The sequence below is a fragment of the Tenebrio molitor genome, chromosome 4, assembly GCF_963966145.1.
Source record: "Tenebrio molitor chromosome 4, icTenMoli1.1, whole genome shotgun sequence".
Classification (NCBI taxonomy): Eukaryota; Metazoa; Arthropoda; class Insecta; order Coleoptera; family Tenebrionidae; genus Tenebrio; species Tenebrio molitor.
In genome coordinates this window covers 12,336,440-12,359,543 of record NC_091049.1, presented here as the reverse complement: position 1 = coordinate 12,359,543, position 23,104 = coordinate 12,336,440, and the positions used below count along the sequence as shown (strand labels likewise).

The following is a 23,104-nucleotide window of genomic DNA, read 5'->3' as shown; positions in this document are numbered from 1 at the left end:
ACGACCTTTTGCCGGGAGTGTTGTCAGTGCCTGGGGAGAGTCAAGGGGACAGTGATCGAGTGAATTTGCAGGGCCGACGAGACGACGTAGTGGAGTTCACGAGGGCCGTTGGAGACGATTCGTCTAAGTACCACCGCCCACATCGCCAAGCGGATCACGGACTTCACTACGGAAGGTTCCAGACCGAACGCTTTTGCGGATCAGGATCTCGTCGAGTTCTGTCAGTCCAGGTCGTCCCCGGACTCACCGGAAGGTGCCGGATCTACCCACCAGCAAGTCGGGAGCAGTGGTGACACCCCAATTTTTACAGGCCGTAGCTTCTCAAAGTTTTCGGTTGTATTTTGTCACTCCGTCGAACTAATTGAGCGTTTGTATTTAACTATAGTCAAATTTCCATTGTCACTCATTATTTCGACGGGTGAAAAGTTCCATCAAATTCATTAATTTGTATATCGCGTTTAGGATTATAATTTGTTCCACTGTTAAAGTTGCAGTTTTATAATAAGGCGCGTCATTTCATTAATCGTACTAACTTAAGAAAAAAATTTCCTTATCAAGTCCGTCGGGTTTTTATATTCACGAACGATTATCAATCGGTGAGTGACCTCGCCAGGAATTGTGTATCGCGCTCACCGAACATTTTTTTGCGCGTGGTTCTTCACCGGTCCGTACCGGAGAAAAACATCTTAACTTCAATTTTTTTTTGGAGCGAAGGAAGACTTGGAGGACCTCCCCGCTTATGCGGGCGGCGTAGCCGAATAGCGACGTTACGTAGGACCAGTCGGCCTTCCTCCTTCGCTAAAGAAAGGAATTTTTTTTACTGTTTCGCCGGTACTCGTTCGTTGAATATCTGGGACCCGGAGGACCCTCCGAGGAGTTAGGGTTATTCAATTTTGTACACGCCATAGGGCTAGTCAGGCTTCGTTGTTTTCTTTTTCATTTATATCATTATTTTCATTGTTTGACATCTGAATAAACGATTAGTTGGAAGATTGCGTATCATTTCCCGTACTCCGGGCTGTTCTCACCAATTTTTCAGCTTCGGTCGGCGTTTCTCGTGGTTCGCATTGTAAACCGAGTCGAAGCCACGACTTGTTCGTTATACCCCTGAACATTCCGGATTTGTAACCGGTAACAGGGTTGCCCAGTTTCTGGAGCGTAATTTATAACGTAACAGTACCTTTGCGGGAATTGGAGAATGATTCGGAATCCGGCTTTTTTATTTATTTGTTTTTGGGATAATTTCAAGGAATTATGAGTATTCTTTAATCACCAATCAAGTAAAATCGGTTATAAAAATATTTCGCCAAAAACTAGAGGGGTCATCCGATTCCGTTTCATATTTCACATATTTACGAATGGGGTTGCAGTGGGATTCCTATTGATAATAATTTAATGACAACTTTGTCTTCAAAATAATTAGGTCTTTTTAAAAAGGCTTAGAAAGGCCAGGATAATCTGTAACATCATTTCCAATTAAACATGTTCCTAAAACAGATATCACGTAAAGGTACTTTTGAGGAACACGAATTCCCCAAAAGTACCTTTGCGGGAATTGGAGAATGATTCGGAATCCGGCTTTTTTATTTATTTGTGTTTGGGATAATTTCAAGGAATTTTGAGTATTTTTTAATCACCAATCAAGTAAAATCGGTTGTAAAAATCTTTCGCCAAATACTAGAGGGGTCACCCGATTCCGTCTCATATTTTACATTTTTAAGAGTGGGGTTGCAGCAGGATTCCTGTTGATAACAATTCAATGTTAACTTTGACTTCAAAATAATTAGGTCTTTTTAAAAAGGTTCAGAAAGGCCAACATAGTCTGTAACATCATTTCCAATTGAACATACTCCTAAAACGCATATCACGTAAAGGTACTTTTGAGGAACACGAATTCCCCAAAAGTACCTTTGCGGGAATTGGAGAATGATTCGGAATCCGGCTTTTTTATTTATTTGTGTTTGGGATAATTTCAAGGAATTTTGAGTATTTTTTAATCACCAATCAAGTAAAATCGGTTGTAAAAATATTTCGCCAAATACTAGAGGGATCACCCGATTCCGTCTCATATTTTACATTTTTAAGAGTGGGGTTGCAGCAGGATTCCTGTTGATAACAATTCAATGTTAACTTTGACTTCAAAATAATTAGGTCTTTTTAAAAAGGTTCAGAAAGGCCAGCATAGTCTGTAACATCATTTCCAATTGAACATACTCCTAAAACGCATATCACGTAAAGGTACTTTTGAGGAACACAAATTCCCCAAAAGTACCTTTGCGGGAATTGGAGAATGATTCGGAATCCGGCTTTTTTATTTATTTGTTTTTGGGATAATTTCAAGGAATTTTGAGTATTCTTTAATTACCAATCAAGTAAAATCGGTTATAAAAATATTTCGCCAAAAACTAGAGGGGTCATCCGATTCCGTTTCATATTTCACATATTTACGAATGGGGTTGCAGTGGGATCACTATTGATAATAATTTAATGACAACTTTGTCTTCAAAATAATTAGGTCTTTTTAAAAAGACTTAGAAAGGCCAGGATAATCTGTAACATCATTTCCAATTAAACATGTTCCTAAAACGGATATCACGTAAAGGTACTTTTTAGGAACACGAATTCCCCAAAAGTACCTTTGCGGGAACTGGAGAATGATTCGGAATCCGGCTTTTTTATTTATTTGTGTTTGGGATAATTTCAAGGAATTTTGAGTATTTTTTAATCACCAATCAAGTAAAATCGGTTATAAAAATATTTCGCCAAATACTAGAAGGGTCACCCGGTTCCGTTTCATATTTTACATTTTTACGAATGAGGTTGCAGTGGGATTCCTATTGATAATAATTTAATGACAAACTTGTCTTCAAAATAATTAGGTCTTTTTAAAAAGGCTCAGAAAAACCAGCATTGCCTGTTACATCATTTTAGATAGAACGTAACCTTAAAATTGATATCACGTAAAGGTACTTTTGAGGAACACGAATTCCCCAAAAGTACCTTTGCAGGAATTGAAGAATGATTCGGAATCCGACTTTTTTATTCGTTTGTGAATGGGATAATTTTAAGAAATTTTGAGTATTTTTTAATCACCAATCAAGTAAAATCGGTTATAAAAATATTTCCACAAATACTAGATGGGTCACCCGATTCCGTTTCATATTTTACATTTTTACGAGTGGGGTTGCAGCGGGATTCCTATTGGTAATAATTTAATGACAAATTTGTCTTCAAAATAATTAGGTCTTTTTAAAAAGGCTCTGAAAGGCCAGCATAGTCTGTAACATCATTTCCAATTGAACATACCCCTAAAATGCATATCACGTAAAGGTACTTTTGAGGGACACAAATTCCCTAAAAGTACCTTTGCGGAAATTGAAGAATGATTCGGAATCCGGCTTGTTTATTCGTTTGTGACTGGGATAATTTTAAGGGATTTTGAGAATTTTTTAATCACCAATCAAGTAAAATCGGTTATAAAAATATTTCACCAAATACTAGAGGGGTCATCCGATTCCGTTTCATATTTTACATATTTACGAATGGGGTTGCAGTGGGATTTCTATTGATAATAATTTAATGACAATTTTGTCTTCAAAATAATTAGGTCTTTTTAAAAAGGCTTAGAAAGGCCAGGATAATCTGTAACATCATTTCCAATTAAACATGTTCCTAAAACGGATATCACGTAAAGGTACTTTTGAGGAACACGAATTCCCCAAAAGTACCTTTGCGGGAATTGAAGAATGATCCGGAATCCGGCTTTTTGTTCGTTTGTGATTGGGATAATTTCAAGGAATTTTGAGTATTTTTTAATCATCAATCAAGTAAAATCGGTTGTAAAAATATTTCGCCAAATATTAGAGGGGTCACCCGATTCCGTCTCATATTTTACATTTTTAGGAGTGGGGTTGCAGCAGGATTCCTGTTGATAAAAATTCAATGTTAACTTTGACTTCAAAATAATTAGGTCTTTTTAAAAAGATTCAGAAAGGCCAGCATAGTCTGTTACACAATTTCCAATAGAACATAACCTTAAAATTGATATCACGTAAAGGTACTTTTGAGGAACACGAATTCCCCAAAAGTACCTTTGCGCGAATTGGAGAATGATTCGAAATCCGGCTTTTTTATTTATTTGTGTTTGGGATAATTTCAAGGAATTTTGAGTATTTTTTAATTACCAATCAAGTAAAATCGGTTGTAAAAATATTTCGCCAAAAACTAGAAGGGTCATCCGATTCCGTTTCATATTTTACATATTTACGAATGGGGTTGCAGCGGGATTCCTATTGATAATAATTTAATGACAACTTTGTCTTCAAAATAATTAGGTCTTTTTAAAAAGGCTCAGAAAGGCCAGCATTGTCTGTAACATCATTTCCAATAGAACATAACCTTAAAATTGATATCACGTTAAGGTAATTTTGAGGAAGACGAATTCCCCAAAAGTACCTTTGCGGGATTTGAAGAATGATTCGGAATCCGGCTTGTTTATTTGTTTGTGATTGGGATAATTTCAAGAAATTTTGAGTATTTTTTAATTATCAATCAAGTAAAAACAGTTGTAAAAATATTTCGCCAAATACTAGAGGGGTCACCCGATTCCGTTTCATATTTTACATTTTTAGGAGTGGGGTTGCAGCAGGATTCCTGTTGATAACAATTGAATGTTAACTTTGACTTCAAAATAATTAGGTCTTTTTAAAAAGGTTCAGAAAGGCCAGCATAGTCTGTTACACAATTTCCAATAGAACATAACCTTAAAATTGATATCACGTAAAGGTTCTTTTGAAGAACACGAATTCCCCAAAGGTACCTTTGCGGGAATTGAAAAATGATTCGGAATCTGGCTTTTTTATTTGTTTGTGTTTGGGACAATTTCAAGGAATTTTGAGTATTTTTTAATAACCAATCAAGTAAAATCGGTTGTAAAAAATATTTCGCCAAATTGTACTAGAAGGGTCACCCGTTTCCGTTTCATATTTAACATTTTTAAGAATGGGGTTGCAGCGGGATTCCTGTGGATAGCAATTTAATGTCAGCTTTGTCTCCAAAATAATTAGATCTTTTTAAAAATCTCAGATAGGCCAGCGTAGTCTGTAACATCATTTCCAATAGAATATAACCTTAAAATTGATATCACGTAGGTGTACTTTTGAAGAACACGAATTCCCCAAAAGTATCTTTTTTTAAAGTGAATTCACAAAGAGGAATATTTTTTTATAAAGTTGGCCGAAATGTAATGCGGTATAGGCAGATAATTGCCTGACGTATTTTTAATTAATTCAGAGGCTAATTGATACTGCTGATTTTTTTCTTGAAGTTAAGACTGCATAAGCTAGGCAACTATTTTCGCTTAAACTTAAGTTCTTCGAAAGTCCCAATAGAGTATAAAAAGTTCTGAAATTTTAGGCAACCAATTTTGCTGCGAAACCCCTCGAAAGTCCTGAAGGTTCCCCAAAATTCCTTCAAACGTCTAGCTTTGCTACAAACCAAAAAAAACACCCCATAAGTATCTTTGCATACTTTTTTTGCAAAAATTGTCTTTTCTTTACTTTTCTTTATAAAAATGGCTTCAGGTAAAAATTAGATGAATTTTAGTGAAATCCTCACCTTCGTACGACAACGAATAAAAAAGCTCCCCGAAAGTCCCTTTCCACATACATATATATATATATATATATAATCAATACCCCTTTTACCATTTGGTGTAGGGGTTCATTATTAATTTTACTTGTTTTATAAGATCTTAAATTATTTAACTGTGGACAAATCCGGACCAGCTTCTTTTGTCTTGCGCTAGCTTTCGTGCTTCTCTCCAATTTAAACCTCGTCTTTCCATAACTTTGGCAACTGTTCCGTTCCAAGACTCGGGGGGCCTTCCTCTTCCTCTTTTGGTGTTTATTCTTGCGTCCCATATTCTTCTGACTTGCCTTGTATCTGCCATTCTGGTTAGGTGTCCATACCATTTCAATTGATTGACATATACATATGAAAACCTAAAATAATTCTTTTCATTTGTTATGACTTTAAATTGTCTCTGTACTTTGTTTTAAAATTACATTCGTCACACTGAAACCACCTGACACAGATCAATATATTGTTTGGAAATGCTGTGAACAGTCTTTGCTCAACGTTGTTTTTAGTTATGTAGTACTTTTAGATTTAGACAAACCTGACGTTTCTTATGTTGTTTTAGGCAGTGGTTTCGTTTTAAATTCGCATTTATCACAATTATACCATTGGAGGTAGTGAAGTAACTGCTTTGTGGTATGGTGTTTTTCAAAAACTGTTGCCTCCTTTGTCTTAAAGGAACAACATTCGCATCGGTACCACTCTTCTTCACTAACGTTCTCATATTCTTCTTTTGTCATGAAACATGAACCATCAAAGTGTTTAATCCACATTAGAACGGAATATGTTTCAAACGAGCACTACTGACGAATGTAGCTTTTTACAACAGCATCCTGATGACGTCGACGACCGACAGCAAACACCGCCGGAACTTCCTCAACGGACAAGCCATCCTCAAGAGCCCCCAAATCAGACACCTTCTCTTCTACATCCGCGGACGTATCAAAGTATGCGCCCCAAGACCCTCCGCCACACATACACCTTCATCCACCCCGTTGTCGAATACCGAGCTATCACCTAGGCCTCAATCCAACCGAACCTCACCAGACAAATCTCCGCTTGCGAGAGAAGAATTATTCGCAAGATATTTCGACTCTCCAACAGATACCCAAGCAACCGCCTCCACCAGGACACCCACGCCACACTCATGAAGACCTCCTCGACCACCTCTAGAGGAGACACCCTCTTCGAACCCTCAACAGCAATAACCGAATTGCTATCCAGACAGTCCACACATCCTTCCAATACTTCAACCGACAGGGACAACTCCTAAACTAAATCCCTAAAATCCCCAAATTCATACAAAAACAACTCTCCACCGCTCTCCTGTCCAAATATACGACGACCTCATCCCTGACCTCCAGGAAATTGTGGACACGTCTTCTGTTACAGGTAGTAAACCAGGAAGAGAGGCCACCAGGACCAGGACCCACCATAGGACAAGTAAACATCAATGCAAGCGAAAAACAAAGTTATCAGCAAAATGGGATTTAAGTGAGTAGCAACTTATTAGGATTTGAAGGGTATTTTAATTATTGTTAATGTATTTAGTTGGAGTAAAACAGTGGACAACAGAATGGTGCTACAGGAATCATTTGACATAAGGTTAAAGAGAATTAACTACTTGAAGCAATTGCAACTGTATATTAATGAGAACAGACCTGCGAATCTTATATACGAGTAGGTAAGTACATACCTATTTCAAAAGGGCAACGTGTTATAATGGTAGAAGTTGGAAATGGCTTCATCCCCAATGCCCTTTTAATATTCAAATCAGGTATGTTTATTTTATTTACAGTTTAATTTGTAATCAATATTTGTAATTACAGGCAGAAAGTCTGGTGATTACCACGATGAGATGAACCATAACAACTTCATGCTGTGGATCAAAACTAAACTACAATTGCCAAAATTATCTCCAAAATCTGTACTAATTGCGGACAGCGCATTCTATCACAATGTCACGATAAATAAAGATTCAACAAATGCTACTAAAAAAAATTGATATATAACTTGGTTAGTGCTGCGAAACATACCATAGGATCTCAAACAAACAAAGCCGGAACTATACGCTATCAAGGAACACACAAAAAAAAAAACATCTTCAGTACATACTGGATACTGAATTTGGAAAAATATTGCTATCGCGTTTCAAGGTTATTCCAGTATAATTCAGAGCTCAACCCTATCGAAAAAATATGAGCTCAGGTAAAAAATTGGGTGAACATGTGGACAAAGTCGTTGCCAAATACATGGAAATAGAGCACGTGTTGGATGAAGCATCATCTGAAGGGTTGAACTTTGTGGTCAACACAGGTGACTCCGACTATCTGTTTGTTGACCTCAGCGATGATGACGATGGAAATATCGCCGAATAACAAAAAAAAAAAAACACACAAGAAGTAGACGATAATGCGAGTATGACGTCACTGATGCTTCGTCGAGGCCTGTTATTAATATAGGTTCCGAATAAGAACTGAACATTTTTTAAACGGGTGGCACGTGTGATTGGTTTTGTCTGCACACTGTACAATCATGTGATGGACGTTTGTCCTGACCAACCAGACCACACCATAAGGATTCTGAAATTCCTGGATTTTTATAAAAGCACACGTCAATATTTGAGATCTTGAAACAACTGCTTTGTTCAAGAAAAACAGCTGGATATAGAAAAAAATTGTGAAAAATACAGTTCTACCACAAAATTTCGATTCGGAGCTCTACAGGTTTATTGAGGGAAAGATGTTGAGTTGCTGACCATAATGTACCAACTATGGGCTTCAAAACTTTGTAAAACTGTATGAAGTCACTTAAGCCCTTACACCACCTTGAGATTAATAAATATAATAAAAATAGTAAAATATGTACAAAATATGCCAAAACATTTCGTCCGTCATTTTTCCGTCATTTCAAAAAAATCGGTGTAGTCCATTCCTTATTGTCATTATGACTGATGTTTTTACTTCTCACTTTTGAAAGTCAATCAAAATGCCATCGGTATCAAATTTTAATAAAATTAAAATAGTAACTCTTGCGCAAAAAGGAATGTCCCAAGCTGAGATTTCGATGGACCTTCGTATACCTAAAAGTACAATTTCGTCAATTCTTCAGAAATGGTGACAAAATGGAACTATTGAAAGAAGCCGAGACTCCGGGAAGCTTAGCACATCTACTGCAGACGAAGATAATATGCTTCTCAATAAATTACGCAATAGTCCTTTTATGACGGCTGTTGAAGCGGTAAATACAAGCGGTTTCCCAGGTTCCTTTAGAACCGCTCGCCGCCGTGTAAGAGGAAGCGAGCTTAAGAAGAACCATGTCGCGGCAAGGAAATTTTGTTTAAAGCATCTAGCAAGAGACGACGCTTTTTGGACTCAAGTCATTTTTTTTTTATGAAAAAGTGTTTCAATCGTGTCCAAATGGCCGTCTTCGAGTCTACAGACCAAGGAACTCCCGATATGATGAACCGTATGTCCAGATAACGGAAAGGAGCGTGGAATTCAGTAGATAGCCCCGGGGTAATGTTGCATGTAGAAGATCGGCTCAACAGTTATGTTTATGTTAGGATTCTTGAAGATGTGATGCTGCCTTCAGTTTCAAGAATTTTTCCGAATTTTAACTTCATTTTTCAACAAGACAATTGTTCAGTGCATACAGCACATAGGATAGTAGAGTGGTTCAGGAATAATAACATAAACGTTCTTAATTGGCCGAGTCGCAGTCCAGATTTGAACCCTATAGAAAACATGTGGGGATTTTTGGTTCATAATTTGCAACAGCGACGACAAGTCTTTCGGAATAGGGCAGAACTTTTGACTGCGATTACTAATGCATGGCAAATGGCAATCATTACTTACGGATTATCACCAAGATTTATACCTCTCCATGTCGCGTCGTGTTAGGCGAGTTATAGATGCGAATGGAGCGATAACCAAGTATTAATTTTAAACTTCATTCATTTTATCTTTTCATTTAGCTATTTAAATAAAAATAAACGTTCCATTTCCTTGTCTTTGCCTTAATGTCTTTCGTTTTATTTTTTTAAACTACGGCATACTCGTATAATTTCCACGGTTCTCTCGTTTGGTACTTTAATCCAAAAATAGTCGCAAGTCTGCCTCTAGTGGTCGTATGGTGATTGTGTAAAAGTGGAACTTGTCCTTTATATTCACAAAATTTGAACCGATGGACTGAATGACAGATTGTCAAAATGACAATAACGATAAAAAGCGAGGTTATTGGTGCTTAAGGGCAGTTTACACTTTATGTCAGTGCCTTGAAAGTGACGGACGAAATTTTTTGGCCGCAATAGTACTATTCCGGACACGGAATCTTGGCCAACTTTTTATTGACATTTCTAAAAAAAATGATGTAAACCAATCATTAGCGTCATTAATAAATGACAATTATTAAAAATCACTTTAAAGTTTTTATTCTGATATCAAAAAAGCAAGGAAATGGCATTATCGAGTCAAAAGTTGGGTTATATTCAATAAAGCCAGTTCACACATATTTGTCAGTTAAATGTCAGTTATAGCCAAGATTCCTTGTCCGGAATAGTACTATTGCGATCAAAAAATTTTGGACACTAATGTCATCGTGCTGTCATACATTCTAAAACGACCCTTATGTATTAATAACCTCAATTTTGATTGTGTCAATTTTGAAAATGTGAATGTCAGATTTACCGAGAAAATAGGTATTCAAAAAGTTGTAAAAATCAGACAAATGATATAGAACGAGGTTTTAATTAATAAAAAATATAAAACAAATACCCAAATGTACTCGCATATTAAAAAAAATATATTTTAAACCGGTGTCAAATTGACAACAATTTCATCTTTCATGTGACAGTTTCAATAAAGCATGATTTAGAGTAATTTTTTTAATGTGACAGAAGTTTGATGTCCAAAATTTTATGATCGTAATAGTACTTCGTAGAAAGTCCAAAATTATTTCCTGGAGCTCGGTCTTCAATTGTTCTTAACCGCCTTAAATGGTCGGTGGCATCGATAAAACAATTCTTCTTCAAAAGAAACCGGAGCTCTGTGAAGAATAATAATAGACTTCCAGACCTCCTATCAATTTCAATATGAATATTTTTGGCCCTTGTGAGCTAATTCAAACGGCAGAACATTTTAACGAGTTGGTCATTAACTCATTAGGCAATTTATATCCCAAAAAATAGGCGACTGGATTTTGTATAATGAAACAGTATCTTAAATCTTTAATATGCATCATACGTTTTAGTAATTATTAAAATAACGCTTAAGGTATAAGATTATATGGCCCTTTAAAAGTATTTGAGCGGAGATAAACGTTCCTTTTGTCGCAATTGCAGTAAGCGGTCAGCCCAACAGCAGCAGCAATCATACTTCACGCAATTCTCTGTTGTGAATTCCAGAGCCGGCCTCAAAACAAATGCGTACAAATCATCTTTACTGTTTTCAAGACACAAAGTACTAAAGGGAATTTCGTTACAATAACAAAATCTATATACAGGGTCTCCCAGAACTGGCGGACCAAAATAATACGGTGAATTCATCATCTTCTGGGAATAATAGGAAAAATGTTCAAAAAAATCTATTTTAAATAGTGATTAGGAAAGAAGCAATTTAAACTGACCAATGCTATTGTTGATGTTAAGTTACCTATTAATTAGTTTTCCTGCTTTATTTGTAACTATGGATACATTCAAATGATGCATATGCATTGTTGGGTATCCGCATTGTTTGTGCAATGACGGACGTTTTTAGGTTATAGTATTTTTCAGGTTATAGTATTTCTGCTAGGATGTTCCCTGTTGGGAAAACGAACTGCGTACTCCTGAGGAGCAACTGTGGCACTCTCATCACACTGTCCATATAAGACAAGCATATCAAAATATTCTGAAGCGGTAAACATTACGCGTTTTTAATGACTTGTCAGAATTGTCAGAAATAATTTATTATGACTTAATATTCGACTGTAATTACACGAGAGGTCTTTTTTGTCCGAATAAAATTGAATTTTTTTACGATAATTTGGTTGCTTGGTAAATTGACGACACAAACCACCCGATAAAAAAACGAGTCCGAAGGACGAGATTTTTTATCTGGTGTTTGTGGAGTCAATTGTTGGTTCGTTATCATAACAACAAATAATAATCAGGTTCGAAAAAGTTTGCCATGGAAGTTTAAGCACATTTTATCCAGATGCAAAGTGACAAATGCATCGCGGCTTATGGGATTTTTTATACATGAATTAAATTATCAATTATAATGTCTTTGCAACAATCAAATTTGTTTCGATAGTTACCAATATAATTTTTTAAGGTAATTTTATATCTACACGCGATTGGTCAATTAAAAACGTTCTTATTTTAAAATCCAATGAGGATGGATTTTTTAAAATATTTTTCCTATTATTGCCAGAAGATAATGATTTCACCGTGTTATTTTGCTCCGCCAGTTCTGGGAGAGCCTGTATATAAAACAAAGTCGGGTTAGTTACGCTATTTATAACTCAAGAAATGCTGGACAGATTTTTATTATCTTTATATTGTTGGATTTGTCTCCGCCCCGATTAGCAGAATATCTATTAAAACATCGAATAACTAACGAAAAAAAAATTGTGAAGAAAATTCATTTTGAAAGGTTATGTCATCTGTCACAATCTGTCATTGTGCGCGCATCGAAAATTTGAACTTAATTGAGATTTAACGTCAGCTGAGTTTTAACACCAAGTGTGATCAATGGTGATCAACAACACCTACTTTTGCATTGTACAGGGTGCGACAACATAACTTCCTTTTTTGAAGTGCGCGCTATTCAGACTGTAGGGGTCGTAACGGGACGGGAGTGGTCTCATTCGGAAGCCGTGATTTTCAAGATTTGTTCCCTATCCCTGTCAGCTGCCATCATGCGCTGGAAGAGTGAAAAGCCTGCGTTTGCCGTCGAGGTCTACTTTTCAAACTGATTTTCTGTGATCGCAACCCTTCCGAAATTGCTTCAATGTTGGGTCGAGTCCCGAACCATAAATCAATTGTTACATGGGTCACTACGTTCAGACCATGATTTCAGACAAACCGGGAGTGCGACAAGACGAAGAACTGGAGTCTCACCTCAATAAGGGGCAATTTGTAGTAGAGAGCCCGCTCTCCGGATTTGTCCCCTTGCAATTTTGTTTGTTTTTTTTTTTTTTTGAAATCTCGCGTTTATATCAACCATCAAAAGACCCTACAAGGCCAACATCCGTGCAGGAACATACCCGCTGCAATGTCATGGCTAACGCTAGAAATGGGCTTATTCACTTATTCAGTGTATCCTACCTGTATCTAACTAATTATGCATTTAAGTACGTCAACTACCTGTAATTATTTAAATGCTACCCCCAAGTAATGCTACGTCGCGGGGGAAGCTGTTTTAGGGTTGAACATTCATTGCTGTGCGGCATACCTTACCTCGAAACTATCAAACAAAAACAAGTGAACAGTGCGTCCAAACCATCAAACCATGACCAACTTCATTAAACTATGTTATGGCCATTCCAATTCCATTAAAATGGGCTTCGTATGAAGTATGTCATGGATAGTGATGAAGTGGTGCCATCTGTTTGTTAGACATCAAGGTAAAATTGCCGTCAAATTTGAATTTTTGTCAATCAAAAAACTCTGAAAATGCTCATTAAATGCGTTATTTGTGGCAATTCTGATAAACCTTTATTTCAATTTCCCAGCGACAGTGGAGTTAGAGCTGAATGGTTTGAGGTTCTTCGGGAAATTTGTGGTACTAGAAAAGAAATTCGTTAACATAGTTTAATGAAGTTGGTCATGTGATGGAGATGAAGTGGCGATATCTAGTGAAATTTAGAATAACCACACATTTAAAAAGTTAAATATCAGGTTATGTTATATGCCATTTCATTGTCAAAAACTGTCAGTTTATACTTTTATGACGACGAAAACGTATAAACTGACAGTTTTTGACAATGAAATGGCATATAACATAACCTGGTATTTAACTTTTTAAATGTGTTGTTATTCTAAATTTCACTAGATATCGCCACTTCATCTCCATCATCGACTTGTCATTTGGTTTACTTTTTTTCGACATTTGGGATGGCCATAACATAGTTTAATGAAGTTGGTCATGATCAAACCAACAAACACGCATATGCAATTTTTAATTTAATTTTCCATATTTTCTTCCCGTCAGATGTTGCCTGCATCCCAACCAAACTCATTAAAATATTCAATCCGTTTATGATGGTAATTGTTAAATCCGGATTATTTTTATACAGTGAATTTTTTTATCAATGAACCATAGATTTACATGGTATAAAGTATAAACTTTATTTCGCGTCAATGGTGTTTCTATTGCTAATTTCAAAATTATTTTTCCGACATGAAATAAACTTTACACCATCTCAATCCCTATGGTTCATTGATAAAAAATTCACTGCATAGTTAGTTACAACTCGGGACACAGCAATTTGCTCTACTACTCATTATACTCTCACTTCTTGCAAATGAATTTACCGAAAAAACTTAATTTTTCAGTACTCATCAATGAATTGTCGTAAATTCATGGGAGTTAATCCTTGGAGTTAATCACATTTGCACATCATGTGACGTGAATACCAATAATCTCCGTCAGAGGGCGTAGTGCTTAGCATTAAATCAAGGCCATCTGAATCAAAAAGCTACGCTTATAAGGCCGTTTCAATTTTCGATTTTTCCATATAAACTTTGTTTCTGTGACATTTCGGGCGTCAGAACCTTTTTGCGCTCCATCTACCGATTTCGAACGCAGTCGATTGAGACTTTTCCTCTTTTTATTTTGAGGTTAAGTGCTTAAAACGTCAAGTAAAGTATCAGTGCTATAAAATATTCAAGATCCGAGCTTATTTTGGATGCATTCATTATTTTGACCGTCGAATTTTCCAAGATGTCTCAAAATTGTTGATTTTGAAGGTAATTTTGTTAAGTTGTCATGTCAAAACCCGTAACCTTTAGCTGAACAGAATCTCCATACTGTACACGTTCTGACTGATATTTCAGACCATCTCGGTACTCTTTTGCTATAATTGTTTATAAGATCCATCAGAAAGATGGCTTTCTTTTCAGCGTTTTGAACTATATTATTTATTAAGTTCATATTTTTTGAATTTTTACGTTTCTCTTCCTCTAAATCTTTTAATTTAGCTAAACAATTTGTTCGTTTCAGCTTTTGGGTCAACACTTTGCTGTGGTACTGGAGATTAGACATATACTCCGCAGAAATACTATTTACTTGAATTGATTTGGATGTGATAGGAATGGTTGGAATGACGAAAGACTCTACAGGATTTTGGGGTACAGGAATTTCAAGCGGAGTTTCAGTGGGAAAAATGTAAAAAACAAAAACATTAATAAGATGACAGTAAATAATAACTGGAGGTTCCTGATTATGACTGTGAAAACTAATAAGTAATTGATCGAAAAATGAGAAGAGGAAGCTCATTTTGTTTTCTCATATTTCGTGGTTGACTTCGCTTCTATGTAGACATATTTCATGTATCAATAAACACCACAAGTCTGTTTTAATTATAAATTAAAAATAGAAGGAACAGCATCTTTACATAAGCGTCGTCTTTTGGAGGTTGTAATTATAAAGTCTTGTTGAAAATGCTGCTCACAAATTTCTGAGTAATCCGTAATTTTTGTAGTGTCTTATTCTGTGGCGGTCGTGAAAAAGTATGTAAGGCAAATAATTTCAAAAATGAGTTAACGATGTTTACACCTTAATAATAAATCATGGAGTTAAATAATTCAGATTTTCACAGTTTAAAATTTACTTATATCGAAAGCAAGTACAGGTAGAAAGAAGTTTCTATTTAATTACAGGATTTTAGGAATGATGTGGAATTTTGAATCGTTGCCCTGAAAAATTAACATTTTCGACTTACCTACTTTTTCACGACCGCCACAGAATTATTACACATACAAATTAAAAGGTTGTCCTTATCATTGTCTGCATAAATTTGCTTACCGCAAAACGTTTCAAAAGCTTCGAACCATTTTTGTCTTTGTTCCATATTGCTCGGAATTTCAAATAAGCGAACATCTTTTGCCCCACAAATGAAACACGCTTTTACCATTTTATGTAAAATAGAAGGGCAACATTTTAAATTGCCGCCAATATTGTAGTTTTAATTCGTTGATCGGCCACCGAGGGCGCGCAATAAGGTTCTGTCTTCTTTTGTTTCATGGCCACTTTGCAGAAACAATTATCATGGACAATGAAACGGCCTTATAAGCGTAGCTTTTTGATTCAGATGGCCTTGCATTAAATTTAAATATGTGTAAGCATTAAATTTGTGTATGCATTAAATCATTAAATTTCAATTCATTTTGATTATTCATTTTATCTTAATAAAAAAAACTTCGTTAAATTCAGCTAATAAGTTAACACAACATTTATTGATTCTGAGGCGGTACGAAGTTCGCCAGGTCAGCTAGTTTACAATAAACAGCAAAAAACGTGTTCTATCACAAATTTTTTATTCCTGCCCTGAACTAAGGAAAAGGGATGCAGCTGCACGAGCCGAGACAACCATCTTACCGCCAATATTGGTTTCCATTATTGAGATAACTTTAGTGCTGCCATATAATCTTATACCTTAAGCGTTACTTTACATACGGTGACTTTTTTTTAAGACCTGCCATAGGGTTTCACATGCTAATTTTTCAACCCCCTGTTAACTTTTATTTTTGTGAAAATTACAAAGCCTAGCGCTGTTTTTAGATTAAACAATAATATTATCTAGTCATTTACTTCATTTCGTGATACTTACAAGGGTTGTAATAGACAATTTACAAACAAAATGTTATTGGCAAAAGTCCAAAAAAATTGTCTGAATATGTATTATTTTAATAAGGATAGATTCATTATTTATGTAATGTAATTTAGGTTCTTTACTTCAATAATCGCCTCCATAGGCAGTTAAGCAATTACACAATCAATTACATATCAAAATTACAAATGTCAGGTGAACTTTTAGCCTAATGAAAATTTAAAATTAAACCAAACGGAATTCAAAAAACGCCCTTTTGCAAGCTTATACCTTGCTTCTGGTTATTAAATTGAAACTGCTTGAATACATTATCATATCCCACAACTTTACTACAAAATGGGTTGAATATTTTCATCAGGACAAAAGTTAACAGGGAGTTCAAAAATTAGCATGTGAAACCCTATGGCCCGTCTTAAAAAAAAACTCACTGTATATTAATTCTGCATTGATATTTTTACAGAATTGAAAAATTGTTAGATCTGTTAGAGGTACCAGTTAATGAGAAGATGTGGGAAAAAACCTCAAATAAAAAGCAATGTAAATGCAAATAATTATCAGCGCAGGATAACAGTTGTAGCATTATAAAGTGCCATTATTCCATTTTGGCCGGTGTAGAAGGCCCAAAAGGTTCTACAAACGCTTATTTAAGATATAGGTGTAAAAAGTTATCCTTTATTGCACAAACGGGTTTAAACTACGACCGTCGTTTGAGAACCACGTCGTTTAGCAACCTACTTCTAAGGAAGGTTTCCAAGCAATTGTATTGTTGTATTCTGACAGTTTTGTGCCATAAAAGCGTGCACTAAACGTTTTATGGCATGATTCCGTCAGTTCACTAAACGTCAACTTTGACAACGATTTTTAGTGCAAAAAGTGACTACTTTTTACACGATCGTAGATAATAGTTATTTAAGATATAGAAGTGTAAAAAGTTATCCTTTATTGCACGAACGGGTTTAAAATACGAACGAGGTACGTGAGAGTGTTTTACCTTTAAAATTAACGTACCTCGTTCGTATTGTTGTGCATTAATGGAACTTCTTGCACTATGTCTTACAACATTTTATCTACGATAATAACGTATTACTTTTAGTAATTATTATATTTGAGATTTTTTAAGTTGTGACATTTCCAACAAATTTATTTTATTCTGACAGTTCTGTGCAAAATTATTACGACAGATGTTATAGGAACTTGTTAATGAGAAGATGTGCAAAAGAACTTCAAATAAATAGCAATGCAAATGTAAATAATAATCAGCACAGGACAACAGTGAATGCACTCATTCGATTAAGAGAAATAAACGATTTTTTTCTTCGACACTGCTAATTATAAAGGTTTTAAGCGATTTGGAGCCTTTAAGGGACTCGTCGAACAAAAAAACGTTGTATTCAACTCGTTCGTGAGTAAATTGGGCCAAAAAAGTGCCAAAAAAGGCCCAATTTACACACAAACTCGTCAAATAAACTACTATTATGACATCAGTGGAATTTGGAAAGTTCAATAAAATAAAATTAGAGAGAATTCAAAATTTGTTTGGTAATCAACAATAGTTGAGGAAATTTTTGGCAAATGTATGTATATTTTTAAAATCCTTTTTGTTTAGTTTTATATTCACATTCATCACACTTCAACCATTCTATTTCATCGACAGATTAGTGGGATGATTTACTAATTTATGTAATAACGACGAAATTTAATTTTATAGTCATATGTCTAGCAAAAATAACGCTGTTGACATTATTTCGCGCAGTGCAATTCCAAATGATTGAATGGAAATAAATTATGGTTTAATGGTCCTTCGTACTTAATCGAAAATTCTGAACATTGGCCATGAGAAAAAAATGTCTGAGATTATTTCGTCAGGAAGTCAGAGCGTAAAAGGCAACAAAGAGAGTACCCCCACAGTACCGCATAACGAAATTTCCCCAACACCACGCCAGGAAAGGGAATTAAATGTGTGTTAAGTTAAATCTCATGTAAAGTACATATTTAGTTGTTGATTTTTATGACGCACAAGTTGTAGGATTTGTCGGTGTTACTGTCGTGGATACCACAGCTACATTTAGTTCAAACAAGAATGACTTGAGACCGCAAACCAGGGCAAAGCAAGCAGGTAGAAAAGCTTCGCATTGACCTGGAGACGGGAAAATTTTACGATTGATAAGAACTTGCACAAGTTTTGTGAAGTAAGTGAAACATAACCTCAAGTCCCGAACGACCGTCTGTTTCGGGAAGCCTTCGTCACCCCACAACCCGCCACAATGATGATCGATCAATACGTGATTGTGACTGTCCAACGGGACCGACTCTATAGGGTGTCTAGGGAACTAGACGAAGAACGGCAACTAGACATCGTATACGGATTGCTACGAAAAGCCATCCATCAAAGATCGAGCGAGAGTCCCGAAACAAATCCCAGGAGGCCGCCGTTCCCCCAGAAGAAAGAACCAAGTCAACCTCGTCACAGCCCGCATCTTCGGGACTTCGGCTATGAAATAAACGAGTGCTGCGAGAAACGGAGAAATACCACAAACAGGCAAACAGCCCCAACCACAACTTCGGTACCGACGACCAGGTTGGCCGCTAGGGCAACACAGGTTTCAGCATCTTAAAAAAGAGATCAAAAGAAGCTTATAGAAACATACTGTGTCCTTATGTTTGATGAGATTTCTAATAATAATAATAATAAACATAATAATAGAGTGCCGTGACAATAAAAACGCGCCACATGTTGTTGCAACTGCTTCACTGCAATCCAATATTTACAATTGGTTGAAATTAAAGAAAATTGTTTTTGACAAAACCTTTGTAAAAGTAGAATTACTATACAGTTGGTGAAAATATACAAACCACTTTATAATAAGCATGTTGTGGATTTGTTAGCGGAAGAGAAAAATATGATTTTTCATCTTTCATTCAGTGTCCGAACGTCTCCTCCTTGTTATTTTTAATCAAAATATTTCTTAATAACACATAATTAAGTAGTTTTGTTGTGGATCATTAGCATTCGTGCAGTTAGTATGTCCTGCAGAAAGTGTAATCAATCTGTGTCAACAAATGACGTAATACTATGTGATGGGTGTAAATCTCCCTTTCATCCGACCTGTGCTGGATTATCCCGACAGGAAGCCGACGTATTAAGAGCTAAGAAGAGGAAAATCACATTCTTTTGCGATAAATGTAATGTAGTGCAAGTTATCGATGAATTGAGAGCTGATATGAGTGCGCTAAAAACGAAATCGAGGCATTGAAAAACATGAAGCATGGTCAACCCGTGTCGTCGTCTATTCCTAATCAGGTATTTTCTGAGGATGATATTCTTAACGAGGTTGATGACCGGCAGCGTCGTATCAACAACATCATCATATATAATCTTCCCGAATCTACAGTCGAGGAGGCAGAGGGCAGGAAACTTGATGATCTTGCAAGATGCCTAAGTATAATTAACGCTGATAAGAATGACATTGTAAATTGTTACAGAATTGGTAAAAATACAGGAAACAGACCTCGTCTCTTCCTTATGAAATTTAATTCCTATTCAACACTGATTAATGTACTAAAACGTTATAAGGTAAAGGATAATATATATGTCAATCATGATTTGACTGCTCGTCAACGGAATAAGGCCTATTTAGTGCGGCAAGAGTTCCGTGAACGACGCAGTAAGGGCGAAAACATCAAGCTGAAGTACACTAACGGCATTCCCAATATCGTCAATGCGAGAATTGATGATCTAAAAAACCAATGAATAACTCAAGAACGCATAGCAATGTTACACTCCACATATTATATCAAAACGTACGCGGCCTTAACACCAAGATAGATACTTTCTTTACAAATATACTCTCTTGTCGGAATGATGTGATCCTGCTAACAGAAACTTGGCTTAATGATAATGTCTTATCGTCTGAAATATTTAATGACCAATATCGTGTCTTTAGAAGTGACAGGAAGACTGGCAGAGGTGGTGGTGTGTTATCTGCTTTCAGACAAGTTTTAAGGGTCCATGAATTCACTATCAACTGCCCTGTCAATAATATTGATATTGTTGCTTGTAAGCTGCACCTTGGTAGTGATGGTGTGGTGTTAAATGTTGTAACCATATACATACCCCCCTCCTCATCTCCAGTAGATAACTACAACGTTATTCTTGAATATCTTGAAGATTCAATTGATCTGAAATCTCGTACAATATTGGCTGGAGACTTCAATATTCCGGATTATAGTGACCCTAACATACCCTCTTTGCTAAGTAAGAAAGGTATTCTTTCTAATTTTACAAATTTCCATGACTTAGTTCAACACAACCACATCTTAAATGGCTTTGACAGACTTCTAGACTTAGTGTATGCATCTACTGCAGTTAAAATATCAGTTTATCGATGCGACGAACCGTTGGTAAGTGAAGATGTTCACCATCCATCTTTAGATATCGAGGTGAATTGTCTTTCTATGGTTGAAAATAATTTTACTGCCTCTTCTCCTGAGTTGAGATACAATTATCGTAGGGCTAATTTCCCTAAAATGTATGCAGCATTTCAAGTCATAGTCTGGGATGATGTAATGCACTGCCAAGATGTCAACTCTGCGTGTCACCTTTTTTACACTAAAATTCTGCGGGTGATTGATGAATGTGTGCCATTACTTAAGAATGGAGTTTCTAAATATCCACCATGGTTCAGTAAGTGTACTATTAACAGCATCGTGAGGAAAGGAAGAGCTTGGAAATCATATAAAAAGACCAAGTTACAAATGTATAAAGATCAAGCCAAACGTATCCAAAATGACATTAAGAAAAATATTCGTGCTGAATACAATGAATTTATTCGGTCTGCTGAAAGTAGAATCAAATCTAACCCCACTGATTTTTGGAACTACATTAACACTAAAAAGAACTCAACTCGAATACCTGGTGAACTATATAATAATGAAATTCTACTATCTTCCGCTCAAGGCATCGTCGATGGATTTGCAGATTACTTTAAGAGTGTGTTTGTCTCCAATGGTGAGGATAGTGATGTGGGTTGCAGTGACTCGATTTGTGATACCACGCTATTCTGTGATGTATTGCATCTTTTTTCAGTAAATGTCCCGGATTTAAGGATGGCCTGTAAGAACCTAAAGCCAAGTTTTACTATGGGTAGTGATCAAATACCATCGTTTTTAGTTAAGGATTGTCTTAATTGCTTTGAAGATGTATTATGTTTTATAATGAACCTTATTGTAGAGACTGGTGTTTATCCTGACCTGTGGCGTTGTTCTAAAATTTGCCCAGTTTTCAAGTCTGGGAATAAATCCATTGTATCTAATTACAGACCCATAGCTATTATACCGAATTTTGCTAAATTATTTGAACGTATTATTGCTTCACATTTGTATAGTCACGTAGCCAAGTTTATACCCGCACATCAGCATGGTTTTGTTAAGGGTCGTTCCACAGTTACTAATCTTGCAGTTTTCACTCAGCGTATTTCTGATGCACTAGAAGCCAAGAGTCAAGTGGATGTAGTGTTTACTGACTTCAGTAAAGCTTTTGACCAGGTGCAGCACAGAATAGTTCTGGATAAACTTAAAAATGTTGGTGTTTGCGATGGTCTTATGAGACTGTTTTTTTCAATGCTAACAAATAGATGGCAGTATGTTGAATATCACGGAGTTAAATCATATATGTATGAAGTGACTAGCGGCGTTAATCAGGGCTCTAACTTGGGTCCTATTCTGTTTTTAATATTTGTAAGTGATTTATCTAAACACATATCCTCGGAAGTCTTGATGTATGCCGACGACTTGAAGTTAATGAAGGTTGTTAAATGCATTGATGATTGTCTGTCCTTACAATTAAATTTAGATGCTCTTTGTGACTGGTGTAGTAGGAATATGCTGAACCTAAACATAAAGAAATGTGAAGCAATGTCTTTCTTTAGGATACGGTCATGTATAGAGTATCCATATAGTATTAACGGCGTGGTATTGAATAGGTGTCACAATAAAAAAGACTTGGGTGTTGTTTTTGACCGAGAATTAAATTTTATTAAACATTATGAACATCTATCTTCTAAATGTTATAAAATGTTAGGATTTATAATTAGGAACACTAAGAGTTTTAAAAGTATTGATTGCCTTAAACTATTATTCTATGCTTTCATTCGCTCTCACCTTGAATATGCTTGTGTGGTATGGAACCCTAGATATCAAACTCATGTTTCTTCCATTGAGTCCATACAAAGGAAATTTTTAAAGTATTTGTACCTTGTTAGATTTGGTGCTTATCCAGTTAGGGGTTATGCCTACACATGTTTAATCAATGAATTTCAGCTGGAACCCTTGTATGTCAGGCGTCAGATTGCATCTGTTTTGTACTTACACAGAATCGTGCATTGCAAGATTGATTGTTCGGAATTAGTTGAAATGTTAAAGTTTAGAATCCCAAAATTGGGAATTCGTTATAGTGCTACATTCTGCAATCAACTTTCAAGCACTAATTACCATCAAAATTCACCAATTATTGCTGTGTACGTTGTATAACCAGTTGCAGCTATTTGCTGATATATTTGAATATCATGCTGGTACATTCCGTCGTCGAATATCTGAAGCATTGTCTTTGTTGAATTAGATGTGCTTGATGTATTTGCTGGGTATGTTGGGGATT

General features: G+C 35.9%; 2 long non-coding RNA genes across 2 annotated transcripts; both read left to right on the top strand.

Annotated features, from left to right (window-relative positions):
• Positions 1-5,986: 5,986 nt before the first annotated feature.
• Positions 5,987-9,969, top strand: LOC138129367 (uncharacterized). The gene is made up of 3 exons (XR_011159213.1): positions 5,987-7,131; positions 7,189-7,414; positions 7,467-9,969. It is a non-coding gene; the product is annotated as an uncharacterized lncRNA (long non-coding RNA).
• Positions 9,970-14,301: 4,332 nt separating this feature from the next.
• LOC138129773 (uncharacterized) lies at positions 14,302-15,241 on the top strand. Its single transcript, XR_011159378.1, has 2 exons — positions 14,302-14,590; positions 14,844-15,241. It is a non-coding gene; the product is annotated as an uncharacterized lncRNA (long non-coding RNA).
• Positions 15,242-23,104: the final 7,863 nt, after the last annotated feature.